Genomic DNA, 7,772 nt, shown 5'->3' with positions numbered 1-7,772 from the left:
TGACAACGCAATCTTTTCTCCATTGATAAGAATGTTGTTTATTGGTCCAGTGGTGAGGATTTTTGTTTTCTTTACATTGAAATGCAATTCATACTGAAGGCTGTGTTCTGTGATCTTCATCGGTAAATATTTTAAGTCTTCTTCACTTTAAGCAAGCAAGGTTGTATCATCTCCATATTACAAGTTATTAATGAGTCTTCCTCGAATCCCAATGCCACGTTTTTCTTCATATAACCCAGCTTCTTGGATGATTTGCTCAGCATACAGGTTGAATAAGTATGGTGAAAGAAAAAAACCTTGTCGCACACCTGTCTTAATTTGAAACCATTCAGTACTACATACTAACACAAATATTTGGCTGAAGTACTTAATTATTCCCACCTACATTCACATTAGACTTAAAGACAGATTCAAGAATATTATTTGTTCATAATCTGGGGAGAGCCTGTATTTCTATGTTATAAATAAATCCTGCTGGTGTAGAGGTTAAGCGATTGACTGCTGACCAAAATGGTGACGGTTCCAACCCACCAGGTAGGGTGCTAAACAAAAATGTAATAATCTGCTTCCATAAAGATTTACAGCCTTGGAAACCCTATGGTGCCGTTCTCCTTGGCCCTACAGGGTAGTTTTAAGTCAGAATGCACGCGATAGCAATGGACATAGTTTGGTTTGGGCTTGTGTATGTTATGTTGTTGTTCTTAGGAGCATATGAGTCATTTGTGACTCAAAGTGATCCAATGTACAGCAAAAAGAAACACTACTGGGTCCTCTATCATCCTTACAATTGTTGCCATGTTTGACCCCATCACTGTCACCGCTGTGTAAATCCAACTCCTTAGGCTGTCCTTTTTTCTTGCTGACTCTGTACTTTACGATATGATTGTTCAATTCAAAATAGTCAATACCAGACCATTTCAACCCTGAAATACATAAGGTATCAATCTTTATGCATTCCATTTCATTTTTGATGACTTCCAATTTTCCTAGATTCAGAATTTGTACATTCCATATTCTAATCATTAATGATTATTCTCTACCATATTTATCACTGTTGTTTTCATTTTATAAAATGTTACATCAGCAAGTGCAGACCCTGAAAGTTTACTCCATCCTTGTCATTAAGGTTGATTCTGCTTTGAAGCGGCAGCTCTTCAACAGTTGCATTTTGAATGCCTTCCAACCTGAGCGTTTCACTTTTGGCAGGATATCAAAAAACGTTCTGTTGCTATTCAAAAGGTTTTCATTGGCTAAGATTTTTAGCAGTAGATTACCAGGTCCTTCTACCTAATCTCTCTTAGTCTAGAAGCTCCTCTGAAACCTGTCCACTTGTTGGCATTTGAAATATGGGGACATATTTTTCAACATCAAACAACAAGAAAACCATCAAGCAACAAGAAAACTGAGAGTTATTAGTAGTGTATGTTAAACTTAAAAAAAAATTGAAACAAATATCAAGTTCCTTAGGTGATTCTAATTTTTAGTAAAAGTTAAGAAACACTGGTTAGAGCTCATGTCAGATTCCTTCCTCTCTTCCTTCCTTTGCACCCTCACCCACTCATGCCTTTCTCTATATCTTTACCTCCAAAGTGTCTAAGGATTTACAGAAGAAAAGCTCCCATTCTTGCATACACTAAGTGTTTTCTCATCTATTAACTTCAGCCTACCTCATGAAAATAAGATTCACTTGTCTACACTGCAGTGCTTGCAAGGTGAAGTTATCACTAATTACAAGTGCACAGAAATACCCCATGGCCTTCCTGAATAATTACAGTGCCAGTCATGACCACATTATGGTCACTCTCTATTGTAACAGTTATTAATCAACTAAGAGTGCATTGGATACTGCTTCACATAAGGTGTACCACAGTACGCATAGTAATGAGCTGACTTACTGGCACTAGAATTCTAGAAATGTGTATGGTTTTACAATTTTACCGGCATGAAGCCCTCCCATACTCAGTGGGACCATTATATTCCCAGTAAATACTGCATGTTTTCCTGACCATAAATTATAATTTCTCCTGGTCTTTTTGTAAGCTGTGTGGGAAAATAAGACTTTCTTCTCTTTATTATTTCTTTTGCTCAATATTCTTGCTCTGAAATAAACAACAAAAAAAATGTCTCTGTAGAATCTAGACTTTGCTGATTTCCAGAACACATCTTCATGCTCATATCTTTGTCCTCAGGCAGTTCTGATAACCAAGGCACTGGCTGACATAGAAAGTCAAAGCAAATCATCTTTATCTTTCACAGTACACTCTGTCTCTTAAGAACACAGCCATTGATTATGTGACCATGGTGATTATGCCAAGGTTTGCCTTCATAAACAAACAAAAGATGAGCTAACGTTGCTTGGCCTGCTTCCTGCCTTTATTTCATTCTCTTGCTGCTTCAAACAGAAAATGTAAATGCCTCCATGGCAAAGAGATGTTACCTATGGTTTCACCTTTGGACACAGATTCCCTTCCCTCCAACCTTCCTGCTAACCTAGATAACTCATGCAGATGAAGAACACATGTAATGTTTCCAAGAAAAGAAATGTTATTAAATCACTGAGTCCAACAGGTCCCAGATTAAATGTAACTTCTTTCGGGCAACCCCTCACACACCAACACTTCCAGAATGTTGTTGTGTGCTTTTGGTTGATTCTGACTCATAGCAACTATCCTGTATAGAACAGAAATGCCCATAAAGTTTCCAAGGCTGAAATCTTTACGTCTTTCTTCAATAAAGCAGTGATGGATTCAAACACCAATTTTTCCTGTTAGCATCCAAGTGCTTAGTCATTGTACTACCAGGGCTCTCTCCTTCTAGAATACCAAGAGCTAAAACCAATCTCACTGCCATTGGGTTGATTCTAACTCACAGCAACCCTGTACAGGGTTTCTGAGTCTGTAAGTCTTTATCAGACTAATTAAATCTCTTGTTTTTCCCTCAGAATGACTAGTGGGTTTGAACTTGGAAACTCGTGGTTAGAAGTTCCAACAGGGCTACTTTACTCCAGAATACGTTACACAAATACCACAATTAAGCCTGTTGTTTTCAAGTCCGTTCTGACTTAAGGTGACTTCCAGTTGCTGCAGAATAACAAATAGGTGGGCCTTTCCTTCATGGCGTCTTTGAGTAGGCTTGAGTTGTCAGCATTTTGGTTAATACTTGAGCATTAAACAAAACTCTGCCAGATTTAATTAGGTCACCATATTGTAAGCTTTTATGTTGTTGTCCAGTACTGTTGAATTAGTTCCGACTCATAAGTGACTCAAGAAAGAAATCCATCTTGGTCCTGTACCATGTGACCCTATGAACAATAGAATGAAATCTAGCCTGGTCCTGTACCATGTGACCCTATGAACAACAGAATGAAATCTATCCTGGTCCTGTACCATGTGACCCTATGAACAATAGAATGAAATCGATCCTGGTCCTGTGCTAGCCTCGCAGTCATTGTTATGAGCCCATCGTTGCTGCCACTGTATCAACTTTTGTTGTTGAGGATCTACTTCTTTTTCACTGACCCTCAACTTTACTGAAAATGTATTCTCCAGGGACCAGGCACTGGTCCAACCTAATAACATGTTCAAAGTACATGAGACAAAGTCTCTCCATCCTTGCTTCTAAGGATTATTCTGTTCCTTCATCTGGCAGTCCATGGTATATTCGATATTCTTCACCAAAACCATACTTTAAAGGCATCAATTCTTCTTCGGTCTTCCTTATTCATTGTCTTTCTAATGCATAACAAACATGTGAAAATACCATGGCTTGGGTCAGGTACACTTTAGTCTTCAAAATGGCATCTTTGCTTTTTAACACTTTAAAGAGACCCTTTGCAACAGATTTATCTAATGCAATAAGTCTGATTTCTTGGTTTTTGTTTTCATGGACACTGATTGTAGACCCAAGTAAAATGAAATTTAACAATTGCGAGCTTCTCTTCATTTATCATGATGTGATTATTGGTCTAGTTGTGAGGGGGTTTATTGACTTTACATTGAATTGTAATCCACACTGAAGGCTTTATTCTATGATCTATGTCAATAGTGCTTCCAGTCTTCTTCACGTTCAGTAGCACGGCTGTGTCATCTGAATATTACAGGTTCTTAATGAGTCTTCTTCCAATCCTGATGCAGCTGTTCTTCACATCATCCGACTTCTTGGATTATTTACTCAGCACACAAACTGAGTATGGTGAAAGGATAATAACTCTGATATACAACTTCTTCGATTTTAACTAAACTTTTATGGAATCATCTGATTTTTGTTTATAACACTTAGCTCACTTGCAACTAACAGATTTTTATGGTTATTTGTCTCATTCATTAATGCATCTCTAGAACCTGGCACAGTGCTCAGTAAGTATTTTTGAGTAAATGAGTGACTAGGTAAATACATGAATAAAATTCCTAAAGAATCTGTTAGTTTTGACACTGTTGGGAGATTTTGTTTTCCTCTCTAAGATTATATTCTCTTGCTATAGGTAAAGTGCACTGTCTCATGCTCTGTGCTCAGTAGAGATGAATGGCAAACAGGTGGCCAGAGCTCTCATGTCAGAACCTTTACATAGTCATAAATGATGGCAAAGATATTTATTCTGAAGTAATATATCTTGCTGACTTTCTCTGAAGAAGGCCTATGTCATGGTGACAAACTCCAAAAGGGAGGATGAGTGAGGAATAAAGTCAATGATGCCCTGTGTTCAATAGCATTACAACAAGTACTTAGGACACTGATGCACCTGATACCTTTCTTGAGTTCTGGACCAATTCCCTCTTACTCTCTGATCCTGAGTATCTTCTCTGCAAAGGAGAAAAAATGGACTGGATCAAACTAAGGGTTCCCTATGCTGTAGGATAAGCACTGGAATGCTAACCACAATTGGTGGTTCAAACCCATCAGTTGCTCCTCAGAAACCCTATACAGGGTCACTAAGTGTCAATATCAATTCAACAGCACTTAACAACAAAAACATACCTTTATTTAAGGAGCATTGGTAACAGTGGATTATGGACTGGATAGCTGCCCATAAAGCCAGTAGTTCAAATCTACCAGTCACTCTATGGGAGAAAGATGAAGCTTTCTGCTCCCATAAGATTTACAGCCTACACAGGGTAGCTATGAGTTGGAACTGACTCAATGGCACATAATCACCACCGCAACCACACCTTTATTTATTCACCCATTCAAATCATGCTCTTAAGGGCATACGATATTTCTAGCCTTGTGGTAGGCACTAGAAATCTAGCAGTGATCTACAGAAATACAGTTCTCTCTTTACAAGATCTGACTAAGATTGGGGAGAAGGGCATAGTTAAAGAAGACTTTCTGGAATAGAAGATGCTGTGTCAATAATAAACACACAGCAGAATCAACTAAACAGCTGGTTAAACATGGAGTGCTGCGTCTCATGCTCAGCTTCTGATTTGTGATTGGAGATTCTACACTTCTAACACATTCCCAGGTGATGCTGATGATGTTGGTCTGGAAATAACAGTTTGAGTACCACTGACTTGGATGAGGTGAGATATTAATAACATTCTTGCTGCTGTTGTTGTTGTTAAGTGCCACCAAGATAGTTCCAACTCACGGCAACCATGTATAGGGTTTCCCAGGAGTGGTTGGTGGGTTTGAACCACCAACCTTGTGATTAATAGTCCAGTGCTTATCCTATTGTGACAGACATAGTTAGACTTAATAAATATTTGTTGGATGGGTAAATTAGTGGATGAGTTAATCAGATCATCAGGGCAAATCATTACATGAATATCATATATCCCTTATAAAAGGAGCCACAAACACATATTTTACAGATTTTTATTCAAAAACTAGGAAAGATTCTGTCCCCTCTCAACATGTGATCCTTAACATGACCCACCACTAACAAAAATGGTATGGCTAGGATTAATCACCTTAGTCCTCAAACTGACCTCTTTGGCTTTGAACACTTTAAAGAGGTCTTATGCAGCAGATGTGCCTATGTGTTGTGCGATATGTGTTGACTGCTATTTTCATGAGTGCTGACGGTTGATTCAAGCAAAACAAAGTCTTTGACAACTTCAATCTTTTCTCCATTTATCACGGTATTATCAAGTTATTTATTGGTCTACTGGTGAGGAATTTTGCTTTCTTTACACTGAGATGCAAGCCATACTGAAAGCTGTGGTCTTTGATCTTTATCAGTAAGTATTTTAAGTCCTCTTCACTTTCAGCAAGCAAAGCTGTATAATCTGCATATCATAGGTTGTTAGTCTTCCTCCTATCCTGATGCCACATGCTTCATACAATCCATACAATGCTCAGATTAGGTGTTCAGCATACAGATTGAATAAAGTATGGTGAAAGAATACAACCCTGACATACAACTTTCTTAATTTTAATCCATTCCATGTTTCCTTGTTCTTTTTGAATAACTGCCTCTTGGTCAACTTACAGTTTCATCGTGAGCACACTCATTCTCTTCAATGTTGTCCATAGCTTATCATGATCCATTCAATAGAAAGCCTATGTGTCAATAAAGCACAGGTAAACATCTTTCTGGTATTCTCTGCCTTCAGCCAAGACCCAGCTGATGTCAGCAATGATGTCCCTTGTCTCACATATTATCAGGAGGGATCAGTTCCTGCTTGGTACAGTGGAGGGTCAAAGAAAAAGAAGAAGAACCCCAGTGAGATGGATTGGCACAGTGACAGCAACAACGGGCTTAAGTGAAGTAATGCTTGTGAGGCTGACCCAGAACACAGCAGTGTTTCATTCTTTTGTGTAGAGGGTAGCTATGAGTTAGCACTGACTTGATAACAACACCTAAAAACAGCAACAACAACAAGGATTAATACAATTTATTTTCCCTATTATGTCTTGCTCTATCTGGAACTGCAATGGGCATTGCTTCCTGTAGATTGTAATTTGGGCTGACTCATTTTCATTTTCCAAATCGCTGGCAGAAAGGTCAGTTGGCTTCATTTCGCAGGAGGAAATCCATCAGGAGCTATTAGCAAGAATTACAAGATTAGCCAGCTACATTTGGATTTTTTGTTGGTGACCTTGTGAAAGGTCTGACATATCAGTTGAGCTGAAGTTTGAAAATTCACATTAGCTTATGTCTGTGGATGGAATATACACCCAAAACCCCCTTAATGTTAAGTGGATTCTGACTCACAGTGAACCCAGAGGAGAAAGTAGAACACTCCAGTGGATTTCCAAGAGGGCAGTCTCTACAGAAGCAGACTGCCACGTCATACTCCCAAAGAACATAGATGGGTTTGAACAGCCAATCTTTTCATTAGCAGCCAAGTACTTAACCACTGCATCATCAGGGATCCTAATATGAGTCATCAGCCTAGAAAATGACAACAATGGTAAAGTAGAGAGGGCTCAAGTGCATAAACATGTTTGTATTCAGACAGACATGAGTGTGTCAACTCTCTGACCTATGAATTATGTGATCAATGCCTCTAATCCTGAATTCTTTCATCTACAAACTAGGCATCATAGAAATAGTTAACTCACAGGGATAATCTTATTATTCTGTAGGACAAGGTACAATGTTGAGTTTATACTATACATTCAGCACATTTTACCTAGCATTCTCATTCATTAGCTTCTTGAACTTACTTCATGACACATACCGAGGATTCTATCCATTATCTTTTAAAGACAATAAACTTGTCATTGGCACGTAACCTACCATTACCTTAAGGATCATTTGTAAGCAGAATTTCATGGTTGGATTTTTACAGAGCTAATTTTCCACACTCATCTTTCAGTTTGTCTTA

This window comes from Chrysochloris asiatica, unplaced genomic scaffold (genome assembly GCF_000296735.1).
Source record: "Chrysochloris asiatica unplaced genomic scaffold, ChrAsi1.0 scaffold00046, whole genome shotgun sequence".
Lineage (NCBI taxonomy): Eukaryota > Metazoa > Chordata > Mammalia > Afrosoricida > Chrysochloridae > Chrysochloris > Chrysochloris asiatica.
The sequence above is the reverse complement of the archived record's forward strand: the minus strand, read 5'-3'. Positions refer to the sequence as shown.